Genomic DNA, 13,215 nt, shown 5'->3' on the forward strand with positions numbered 1-13,215 from the left:
ATCAAGACCTCCTCTTGTCAACACGTATATTACAGATCCATTCTTTCACTCCCTCAAACCCGACGTGTTTCGTATCCCTTTACTCATCAGGGGGCGTTTTGGTAATAACGTTCGCTGTTTAAATCCAACATCAAAGATTTTGCATACAGTCTTGGGCTAAAATAATTGAAAACAAAATTCCCATTGAGTCTAATATACCATGATGATATATATTAAGAGTCACCAGCTTGTACAAGCTCTACTCACTGCTCCTGTCTCACATATTTATTTACATTCTGTGCCGCACTCGTAGCTATGGGGGCTGCCATGGCATCGCGCATGCCTACTGAGCACCAATGTGGGAGGGGTTCAGTCCAGGATCTCACATCTCAGTCCTGTGATCTGAAATCCTCCCATCACACCGCGTGACCTCTGAGGCGCGCGTCCTGCATCTCACTCAAAAACAAAGCCACACCTTTTACATCATTACTAGAGTTGAGCGCGGTTCGTGGTTCGTGGTTCTCCAGTTCTAGGCTCGAGTGATTTTGGGGCATGTTCTAGATCGAACTAGAACTCGAGCTTTTTGCAAAAGCTCGATAGTTCTAGAAACGTTCGAGAACGGTTCTAGCAGCCAAAAAACAGCTAAATCATAGCTTGGTTTCTGCTGTAATAGTGTAAGTCACTCTGTGAATCAAACTATTATCACATTTCAGTGTATAGTGTGCGTGAACAGCGCCTTCAGATCACTGCTGTTTCTATAATGGCGATCGCCATTTTTTTTTTTTTTTTCTTGTCTTCCTTCCCTAAGCGCGCGCGTCTTGTGGGGCGGGCCAGCATGTCAGCCAATCACAGACACACACACAGCTAAGTGGACTTTGAGCCAGAGAAGCAACGGCATGTGTGATAGGATCTGCATGTCACATGTCCCTGCATTATAAAACCGGACATTTTCTTCACGGACGCCATTATCTGCCTTCTGCGTCTTGGGTGTCAGACATCACTGTCGCAGCTCCGTCATCCTGAGTCCTATAGCCGATACAGCTGTATGCGCTGCATACACAGCGTTAGACAGCATAGGGAGAGCACTTTATAGCAGTCCTTTTAAGGGCTCAAACCGGCAGGGTCAGAGTTAAGGTGACAGGTCCTGAAAACAGCGCCAGCGTCTGTGCAGCCAAGGTCAGGGATTTCCTCCCTGCATTTCACCATTAGGAGGGAATAGAAAGGCAGGCTTCCATTCCTCTACCCAGAGCACCACAATCCTGCCACTGTACCCTCTTGTCCTCTGCACACTCCAACTCATTCTAAGTAAGCCATTATACTAGCAAACATTCAGTGTACCTAGTGGCATCCTATACGTGGCTATTGGACTTTGCTATAGTCCCACTAGTGCAAAGACATTTGCAGAGCACGTCTGCCTGCATTGCACACTACAACTAATTATAACTAAGCCATTATACTAGCAAACACTCAGTGTACCTAGTGGCATCCTATACGTGGCTATTGGACTTTGCTATAGTCCCACTAGTGCCAAGACATTTGCAGAGCGCCTCTGCCTGCGTTGCACACTCCAACTAATTATAACTAAGCCATTATACTAGCAAACACTTAGTGTACCTAGTGGCATCCTATACGTGGCTATTGGACTTTGCTTTAGTCCCACGAGTGCCAAGACATTTGCAGAACGCATCTGCCTGCGTTGCACACTCCAACTAATTATAACTAAGCCATTATACTAGCAAACACTTAGTGTACCTAGTGGCATCCTATACGTGGCTATTGGACTTTGCTTTAGTCCCACTAGTGCCAAGACATTTGCAGAACGCATCTGCCTGCGTTGCACACTCCAACTAATTATAACTAAGCCATTATACTAGCACACACTCAGTGTACCTAGTGGCATCCTATACGTGGCTATTGGACTTTGCTATAGTCCCACTAGTGCCAAGACATTTGCAGAGCGCATCTGCCTGCGTTGCACACTCCAACTAATTATAACTAAGCCATTATACTAGCACACACTCAGTGTACCTAGTGGCATCCTATACGTGGCTATTGGACTTTGCTATAGTCCCACTAGTGCCAAGACATTTGCAGAGCGCATCTGCCTGCGTTGCACACTCCAACTAATTATAACTAAGCCATTATACTAGCAAACACTTAGTGTACCTAGTGGCATCCTATACGTGGCTATTGGACTTTGCTATAGTCCCACTAGTGCCAAGACATTTGCAGAGCGCATCTGCTTGCGTTGCACACTCCAACTAATTATAACTAAGCCATTATACTAGCACACACTCAGTGTACCTAGTGGCATCCTATACGTGGCTATTGGACTTTGCTTTAGTCCCACTAGTGCCAAGACATTTGCAGAACGCATCTGCCTGCGTTGCACACTCCAACTAATTATAACTAAGCCATTATACTAGCACACACTCAGTGTACCTAGTGGCATCCTATACGTGGCTATTGGACTTTGCTATAGTCCCACTAGTGCCAAGACATTTGCAGAGCGCATCTGCCTGCGTTGCACACTCCAACTAATTATAACTAAGCCATTATACTAGCACACACTCAGTGTACCTAGTGGCATCCTATACGTGGCTATTGGACTTTGCTATAGTCCCACTAGTGCCAAGACATTTGCAGAACGCATCTGCCTGCGTTGCACACTCCAACTAATTATAACTAAGCCATTATACTAGCAAACACTTAGTGTACCTAGTGGCATCCTATACGTGGCTATTGGACTTTGCTTTAGTCCCACTAGTGCCAAGACATTTGCAGAACGCATCTGCCTGCGTTGCACACTCCAACTAATTATAACTAAGCCATTATACTAGCACACACTCAGTGTACCTAGTGGCATCCTATACGTGGCTATTGGACTTTGCTATAGTCCCACTAGTGCCAAGACATTTGCAGAACGCATCTGCCTGCGTTGCACACTCCAACTAATTATAACTAAGCCATTATACTAGCACACACTCAGTGTACCTAGTGGCATCCTATACGTGGCTATTGGACTTTGCTTTAGTCCCACTAGTGCCAAGACATTTGCAGAACGCATCTGCCTGCGTTGCACACTCCAACTAATTATAACTAAGCCATTATACTAGCACACACTCAGTGTACCTAGTGGCATCCTATACGTGGCTATTGGACTTTGCTATAGTCCCACTAGTGCCAAGACATTTGCAGAGCGCATCTGCCTGCGTTGCACACTCCAACTAATTATAACTAAGCCATTATACTAGCAAACACTTAGTGTACCTAGTGGCATCCTATACGTGGCTATTGGACTTTGCTTTAGTCCCACTAGTGCCAAGACATTTGCAGAACGCATCTGCCTGCGTTGCACACTCCAACTAATTATAACTAAGCCATTATACTAGCAAACACTCAGTGTACCTAGTGGCATCCTATACGTGGCTATTGGACTTTGCTTTAGTCCCACTAGTGCCAAGACATTTGCAGCACGTCTGCCTGCGTTGCACACTCCAACTAATTATAACTAAGTAACCACGTGGTCCACATGGCTGCGCAAGACACATGAGTGCCTTCTTGTTGCACTACCTCCAACATGACCCTCGTATTGTCAAAATTAGAAGTGATGATGACTACTGGCTTGCCACACTATTAGATCCCCGGTACAAGTCCAAATTTTGTGACATAATTCCAGCCATAGAAAGGGACGCACGTATGCAGGAGTATCAGCAGAAGCTGTTACTCGATCTTAGATCTGCTTTTCCACCAAACAACCGTGCAGGTGCAGGGAGTGAATCTCCCAGTTGTAACTTGACAAACATGGGACGGTCTCGTCATCTTCAACAGTCTACACGTACCAGTAGGACCGTATCTGGTGCTGGTAACAGCAATTTTATGGAATCTTTTCATAATTTTTTTAGACCCTCCTTTGCAAGGCCACCAGAGACAACAAGTCTGACACATAGTCAACGGCTGGAGAGGATGATACAGGAGTATCTCCAAATGAACATCGATGCCATGACTGTGCAACTGGAGCCTTGCTCCTTTTGGGCTTCAAACCTAGAAAAATGGCCAGAGCTCGCAACTTACGCCTTGGAGATTTTGTCGTGTCCAGCTGCCAGCGTTGTCTCTGAACGTGTCTTCAGTGCTGCTGGGTGTGTGCTGACAGATAAGCGCACGCGTCTGTCCAGTGACAATGTGGACAGACTGACGTTCATCAAAATGAACAAGTCATGGATCCAGAAGGAATTTACAACCCCTGTGTCATCCTGGGGAGAGTAAATGCTTGTGGATTTTGAATGTGCTTGATGCAAATCTAGCTGTGAAGTGTACAACTAGGGCACAAGTGCTGCCACTGAATGGGTGGGTGTGTGGGGCCCAATTTTTTGAAAAAAAGGGAGACTCCGCTTGGAGTAACCCTTGCTTACATTGTTTTTAAAAGAAGCCAAGATGAACAGAGCTGGGATCAGGAAAGACTTTGCTACCTACCCCGGTGTCATCCTGGGGACGGATAAGAATGACGTATTTTTGAATGTGCTTGATGCAAATCTAGCTGTGAAGTGTACAACTGGGGCACAACTGCTGCCACTGAATGGGTGGGTGTGTGGGGCCCAATTTTTGGAAAAAAAGGGAGACTCCGCTTGGAGTAACCCTTGCTTGATGTGTTTTTAAAAGAAGCCAAGATGAACAGAGCTGGGATCAGGAAAGACTTTGCTACCTACCCCGGTGTCATCCTGGGGACGGATAAGAATGGCGTATTTTTGAATGTGCTTGATGCAAATGTAGCTGTGAAGTGTACAACTGGGGCACAACTGCTGCCACTGAATGGGTGGGTGTGTGGGGCCCAATTTTTGGAAAAAAAGGGAGACTCCGCTTGGAGTAACCCTTGCTTGATGTGTTTTTTAAAGAAGCCAAGATGAACAGAGCTGGGATCAGGAAAGACTTTGCTACCTACCCTGGTGTCATCCTGGGGACGGATAAGAATGACGTATTTTTGAATGTGCTTGATGCAAATCTAGCTGTGAAGTGTACAACTGGGGCACAACTGCTGCCACTGAATGGGTGGGTGTGTGGGGCCCAATTTTTGGAAAAAAGGGAGACTCCGCTTGGAGTAACCCTTGCTTACATTGTTTTTAAAAGAAGCCAAGATGAACAAGTCATGGGTCAGCAAAGACTTTGCTACCTACCCCGGTGTCATCCTGGGGATGGATAAGAATGGCGTATTTTTGAATGTGCTTGATGCAAATGTAGCTGTGAAGTGTACAACTAGGGCACAACTGCTGCCACTGAATGGGTGGGTGTGTGGGGCCCAATTTTTGGAAAAAAAGGGAGACTCCGCTTGGAGTAACCCTTGCTTGATGTGTTTTTAAAAGAAGCCAAGATGAACAGAGCTGGGATCAGGAAAGACTTTGCTACCTACCCCGGTGTCATCCTGGGGACGGATAAGAATGGCGTATTTTTGAATGTGCTTGATGCAAATGTAGCTGTGAAGTGTACAACTGGGGCACAACTGCTGCCACTGAATGGGTGGGTGTGTGGGGCCCAATTTTTGGAAAAAAAGGGAGACTCCGCTTGGAGTAACCCTTGCTTGATGTGTTTTTAAAAGAAGCCAAGATGAACAGAGCTGGGATCAGGAAAGACTTTGCTACCTACCCCGGTGTCATCCTGGGGACGGATAAGAATGACGTATTTTTGAATGTGCTTGATGCAAATCTAGCTGTGAAGTGTACAACTGGGGCACAACTGCTGCCACTGAATGGGTGGGTGTGTGGGGCCCAATTTTTGGAAAAAGGGGAGACTCCGCTTGGAGTAACCCTTGCTTGATGTGTTTTTAAAAGAAGCCAAGATGAACAGAGCTGGGATCAGGAAAGACTTTGCTACCTACCCCGGTGTCATCCTGGGGACGGATAAGAATGGCGTATTTTTGAATGTGCTTGATGCAAATGTAGCTGTGAAGTGTACAACTAGGGCACAACTGCTGCCACTGAAGGGGTGGGTGTGTGTGGGGCCCAATTTTTGGAAAAAAGGGAGACTCCGCTTGGAGTAACCCTTGCTTACATTGTTTTTAAAAGAAGCCAAGATGAACAGAGCTGGGATCAGGAAAGACTTTGCTACCTACCCTGGTGTCATCCTGGGGACGGTTAATTATGGCGTATTTTGGAATGTGCTTGATGCAAATCTAGCTGTGAAGTGTACAACTAGGGCACAAGTGCTGCCACTGAATGGGTGGGTGTGTGGGGCCCAATTTTTGGAAAAAAAGGGAGACTCCGCTTGGAGTAACCCTTGCTTACATTGTTTTTAAAAGAAGCCAAGATGAACAGAGCTGGGATCAGGAAAGACTTTGCTACCTACCCCGGTGTCATCCTGGGGACGGATAAGAATGACGTATTTTTGAATGTGCTTGATGCAAATCTAGCTGTGAAGTGTACAACTGGGGCACAACTGCTGCCACTGAATGGGTGGGTGTGTGGGGCCCAATTTTTGGAAAAAAGGGAGACTCCGCTTGGAGTAACCCTTGCTTACATTGTTTTTAAAAGAAGCCAAGATGAACAAGTCATGGGTCAGCAAAGACTTTGCTACCTACCCCGGTGTCATCCTGGGGATGGATAAGAATGGCGTATTTTTGAATGTGCTTGATGCAAATGTAGCTGTGAAGTGTACAACTAGGGCACAACTGCTGCCACTGAATGGGTGGGTGTGTGGGGCCCAATTTTTGGAAAAAAGGGAGACTCCGCTTGGAGTAACCCTTGCTTACATTGTTTTTAAAAGAAGCCAAGATGAACAGAGCTGGGATCAGGAAAGACTTTGCTACCTACCCTGGTGTCATCCTGGGGACGGTTAATTATGGCGTATTTTGGAATGTGCTTGATGCAAATCTAGCTGTGAAGTGTACAACTAGGGCACAAGTGCTGCCACTGAATGGGTGGGTGTGTGGGGCCCAATTTTTGGAAAAAAAGGGAGACTCCGCTTGGAGTAACCCTTGCTTACATTGTTTTTAAAAGAAGCCAAGATGAACAGAGCTGGGATCAGGAAAGACTTTGCTACCTACCCCGGTGTCATCCTGGGGACGGATAAGAATGACGTATTTTTGAATGTGCTTGATGCAAATCTAGCTGTGAAGTGTACAACTGGGGCACAACTGCTGCCACTGAATGGGTGGGTGTGTGGGGCCCAATTTTTGGAAAAAAGGGAGACTCCGCTTGGAGTAACCCTTGCTTACATTGTTTTTAAAAGAAGCCAAGATGAACAAGTCATGGGTCAGCAAAGACTTTGCTACCTACCCCGGTGTCATCCTGGGGATGGATAAGAATGGCGTATTTTTGAATGTGCTTGATGCAAATGTAGCTGTGAAGTGTACAACTAGGGCACAACTGCTGCCACTGAATGGGTGGGTGTGTGGGGCCCAATTTTTGGAAAAAAAGGGAGACTCCGCTTGGAGTAACCCTTGCTTGATGTGTTTTTAAAAGAAGCCAAGATGAACAGAGCTGGGATCAGGAAAGACTTTGCTACCTACCCCGGTGTCATCCTGGGGACGGATAAGAATGGCGTATTTTTGAATGTGCTTGATGCAAATGTAGCTGTGAAGTGTACAACTGGGGCACAACTGCTGCCACTGAATGGGTGGGTGTGTGGGGCCCAATTTTTGGAAAAAAAGGGAGACTCCGCTTGGAGTAACCCTTGCTTGATGTGTTTTTAAAAGAAGCCAAGATGAACAGAGCTGGGATCAGGAAAGACTTTGCTACCTACCCCGGTGTCATCCTGGGGACGGATAAGAATGACGTATTTTTGAATGTGCTTGATGCAAATCTAGCTGTGAAGTGTACAACTGGGGCACAACTGCTGCCACTGAATGGGTGGGTGTGTGGGGCCCAATTTTTGGAAAAAAGGGAGACTCCGCTTGGAGTAACCCTTGCTTACATTGTTTTTAAAAGAAGCCAAGATGAACAAGTCATGGGTCAGCAAAGACTTTGCTACCTACCCCGGTGTCATCCTGGGGATGGATAAGAATGGCGTATTTTTGAATGTGCTTGATGCAAATGTAGCTGTGAAGTGTACAACTGGGGCACAACTGCTGCCACTGAATGGGTGGGTGTGTGGGGCCCAATTTTTGGAAAAAAAGGGAGACTCCGCTTGGAGTAACCCTTGCTTGATGTGTTTTTAAAAGAAGCCAAGATGAACAGAGCTGGGATCAGGAAAGACTTTGCTACCTACCCCGGTGTCATCCTGGGGACGGATAAGAATGGCGTATTTTTGAATGTGCTTGATGCAAATGTAGCTGTGAAGTGTACAACTAGGGCACAACTGCTGCCACTGAAGGGGTGGGTGTGTGTGGGGCCCAATTTTTGGAAAAAAGGGAGACTCCGCTTGGAGTAACCCTTGCTTACATTGTTTTTAAAAGAAGCCAAGATGAACAAGTCATGGGTCAGCAAAGACTTTGCTACCTACCCCGGTGTCATCCTGGGGATGGATAAGAATGGCGTATTTTTGAATGTGCTTGATGCAAATGTAGCTGTGAAGTGTACAACTAGGGCACAACTGCTGCCACTGAATGGGTGGGTGTGTGGGGCCCAATTTTTGGAAAAAAGGGAGACTCCGCTTGGAGTAACCCTTGCTTACATTGTTTTTAAAAGAAGCCAAGATGAACAAGTCATGGGTCAGCAAAGACTTTGCTACCTACCCCGGTGTCATCCTGGGGATGGATAAGAATGGCGTATTTTTGAATGTGCTTGATGCAAATCTAGCTGTGAAGTGTACAACTGGGGCACAACTGCTGCCACTGAATGGGTGGGTGTGTGTGGGGCCCAATTTTTGGAAAAAAGGGAGACTCCGCTTGGAGTAACCCTTGCTTGATGTGTTTTTAAAAGAAGCCAAGATGAACAGAGCTGGGATCAGGAAAGACTTAGCTACCTACCCTGGTGTCATCCTGGGGACGGTTAATTATGGCGTATTTTTCAATGTGCTTGATGCAAATGTAGCTGTGAAGTGTGCAACTGGGGCACAAGTGCTACCACTGAAGGGGTGGGTGTGTGTGTGGCCCAATTTTTGGAAAAAAGGGAGACTCCGCTTGGAGTCACCTTGCGGTGTTTTACATGATTTTAGAAGGGCGTGCCATGCCTATATCTGTGTGTCCTCCTCTCTTTCCTTGTCCGGCTGTTTTGTTTTCGCATGAGTATATGTCCTTGTCACTTTCCAATGTGTTTGAGTTGTTTGTCACCTTTAGGACACCTTTGAGGGTGTTTTCTAGGTGTTTTTCTGTGTTTGTGATTGCCTGCCATTGTTTCCTATGCAGTTCGAGTTCGGTTCGTCGAACATTCGACGAACCGAACTCGAACGGGAGGTCCGTTCGGCGAACCAACCTCGAGCCGAACCGCGACCGGTTCGCTCATCTCTAATCATTACTGATGGCCCCATCACATCATAAGCAAGCAGCTAAGATGCAGGTTTGAGTTCCAAAGCGGCTCATCTCTTTTGCCAGCTTTGTGAACGCCACTTCCACCTATAGATTCTTATGCACTGGAAAAAATTACATACTTCCAAGCGCAGTATCCTTTACAAATCAATGCAATAGATTTCCCTCTGTTAAGAACACCTACAGTGTGTGTAAAGATATAATTCCCATCAAAACTCCAACCAAAAATAATCCACATAGTGGATAAGATATATATATATATATATATATATATATATATATGTATATATATATATATATATATATATATAAAGTTATTATTATTAATAATTATTATAGCGCCATTTATTCCATGGCGCTTTACATGTGAAAGGGGTATACAAAATAGCGGCAGGTACAATAATCATAAACAATACAAGGCACATACAGGTACAGGAGGACAGAGGTCCCTCACAGTCTACGAGGGGTGGGTGAAGATACAGTAGGTGAAGGTAGAGCTGGTCATGCGGTGCTGTATCAGACTGAGAGTTACGGTAGGTTGCAAGCTTGTCGGAAGAGGTGGGTCTTCAGGTTCCTTTTGAAGCTTGTCAAGATAAGTGAGAGTCTGGTGTATTGTGGCAGAGCATTCCAGAGTATGGGGGAGGCAAGAAATCTTGGATACAATGGTGGGAAGAGGAGATGAGAGGGGAGTAGAGAAGGAGATCTTGCGAGGATTGAAGGTTACGTGCAGGTAAGTACTGGGAGAATAGGTCACAGATGTAGGGAGGAGATAGGTTGTGGATGGCTTTGTAGGTCATGGTCATGGTTATGGTTTTGAACTGGAGTCGTTGGGCAATGGAAAGCCAGTAAAGGGATTGGCAGAGAGGAGAGGTCGGGGAGTAGCGGGGGACAGGTGAATCAGTTGGGCAGCATAGTTTAGAATAGATTGTAAGGGTGTGAGCCTGTTAGAAGGGAGGCCACAGAGCAGGAGGTTGCAATAATCTAGGCGGGAGATAATAAGGGCATGCACTAGGGTTTTTGCAGCTTCTTGGGAAAGCAATGTACAGATCTGGGAAATGTTTTTGAGTTGGAGGTGGCAGGAGGTGGAGAGGGCTTGGATGTGTGGCTTGAAAGAGAGATCGGAGTCTAGAGTTACTCCCAGGCAGCGAGCACGTGTCACTGGAGAAAGTGAGCAGCCATTGACATTGATGGATAGGTTAGGTGGGGGGGTTGAGTGAGAAGGAGGAAGGATAATGAATTCTGTTTTGTCCATGTTCAGTTTTAAGAATCGAGCAGAGAAAAAGGATGAAATAGCAGACAGAAATTGTGGGTTTTTGGTTAGTAGGGAGGTGATGTCAGGTCCAGAGAGGTAGATCTGCGTATCATCAGCGTAGAGGTTATACTGAAAGCCATGGGACTCTATGAGCCATCCCAGGCTGAACATGTAGATTGAGAACAGCAAGGGTCCAAGAACTGAACCTATATATATATATATATATATATATATATATATATATACATAGGATGTACATCAATTAAATCAATTCATAACCTCTTTTCCAACCACTTCACTTTCTTCTTGATTCTGCTTCACAAAAAGTGGAATAGAAAGCGATCAAAATATATTATGTTACTAAAAATTGTACCAATAACAACTCCAACTCATCCCGCAAAAAAAAAGCCTCAAATGACTCTTAAGGCAGAAAAATAAAAAAAACTATACCCTTCGAAATTCAGTAATGCAAACACCTTTATTTTGTAAAAAAAAAGTGAGATAGTAACCAAACCTAAAAAACGCTATAAATCTGGTATCACTGTAATCGCATTGACCAGAGGAATAAAGGAGCCTAGTCATTTCTACTGCATGGTGAACAGCATAAAAAAAAATAAATAAAGTAAATTCTTGAACCACTAATATTTATCCTACGCTCCACGGTGAGTGCTTAACACTGAGACTACGTGTAAGGATTAGGAATGAGTGAATGTATTCGCCACTATTCAGTATCTGACGGATAACAGGCTATTCACACCATTCGGTAACCGACAAATTAAAGAGCATCCACTCTGATACTTTCAGTTTCATTTCTAACTTCCTGGCACTTCTTTGTCAGCCAATGAACACATCTGATGTTGCTTGCCCTCATAGTAATGCCGCAGCCATCTCTGTTATGGCATTACTGTGATTGGCTTGGCTGCACAGTGTCATAGGGGCTATATATGCCAGTGGCCATTTTGTGAACACGCAGTCATTGGGGAGCTGGTAGTGTAGATAGACTGTATTGGCTGTAAGAGACCGTTCGTAGATCCAACTAATAAGTAGTCCTTCTAAGGGCTGAAGACAGTGTGCAGTAGCTGCTAGCAGCTCTATAAATTGCCAGACCGCAAATCTGTGAATGCGGACCCAGTTATAGGGCCAGTGACAGTGCAGTGCCTTGTAAGTGATAGTGATCGTGCAGCAAACTCCTAAATAGTCCTACTAAGGGCTGAAGCCGGTAGTCAGTAGCTACTTCATAAATCGCCAGGCTGCAAAACAGTGAATGCGGACCCAACTATAGGGCCAGTGTTAGTGCAGTGCTTTGTTAAGTGAGAGCAATCCATCTTTTTTAAAAAAAAAATCCTCTTATTAGTGCTGCATACGGTATGTTACTGCAGTGTCTGATATAGGGAGAGCTTTTTCAGAGGCAGTGAGAGATTTAAAGCTGTCCTGACATCTGCTACAAATTAATCAACAATCCCAGCACTGCTACATCCCTTGTGTCCCTTCTACTAGGGATAAGTATTGCAAATTCCTAAAAAAGGTCCCATAATTTCCAAAACAACGGGTTCAGATGTAGTGTAGTGCCTGTCCGCCACCATCTCAATTCATACCAGCACAGTTGCGTCCTTGTGTTGGCTTCATAGCGTAAATAAACTCCATAGTACCCTACTGCTAAAAAAAAACCTAGTGTAAGTGTAAAAAAAAAATAAAAATTGCTGTCACAACCTGTAGTTTTGCCTGAAGCCAAATACCGTTATAAGACCAACATCATCCTGGTGTTTGCTTCATATCTTACAGAACCTAGATAGTCGCCTGTTGCTACTAAAACACAATGTCAGTGTTACAAAATTTTAACTAATAGTCAGTGTCAGTGGCTCTACTTCTGCCTGAAGCCAAATATCGTTATAGCACCAACCTAGCATACTGGTGTTTCATTCATATCGTACAGAACGTAGATAGTGGCCTGCACCTACTAAAACACAGTCTGAGTGCCAAAAACCAATACTAAAATAAAAGTGGTGTCAAACCCTGTTTTCTTTTAGGGCTGAAAGACATTCACAACATCTTTGTCGACTCCTCCAAGTGGTACTTTGTCCAATAAAAGTACCTTGTGGTTTTTAGACTTACAGAAACAGCTATAGGGGGAAACTATTAACACAAGTTTACCAACCCAGCATCAGTGTTGTTCCACTGCCTGTACAAGAGGTCACGTTACAGTGTTCACCTTCAAATAATCAAACCCAAAAAATGGGAAAAAGAGGAGGTAAGGGCTGTGGATGAGGTGGTAGTGACAGTGGTGGTCGCCCAAGCATTGTGACCAAGCCAAAAAAAGGTTCCTGCTTTATCTACAGTGCTGACCAAAAGTATTGGCACCCCTGCAATTCTGTCAGATAATACTCAGTTTCTTCTTGAAAATGATTGCAATCACAAATTCTTTATTATTATCTTCATTTATTTTGCTTGCAATGAAAAAACACAAAAGAGAATGAAACAAAAATCAAATCATTGATCATTTCACACAAAACTCCAAAAATGGGCCAGACAAAAGTATTGGCACCCTTAGCCTAATACTTGATTGCACAACCTTTAGCCAAAATAACTGCGA

This window comes from Anomaloglossus baeobatrachus, chromosome 2, assembly GCF_048569485.1.
Source record: "Anomaloglossus baeobatrachus isolate aAnoBae1 chromosome 2, aAnoBae1.hap1, whole genome shotgun sequence".
Taxonomy (NCBI): Eukaryota; Metazoa; Chordata; class Amphibia; order Anura; family Aromobatidae; genus Anomaloglossus; species Anomaloglossus baeobatrachus.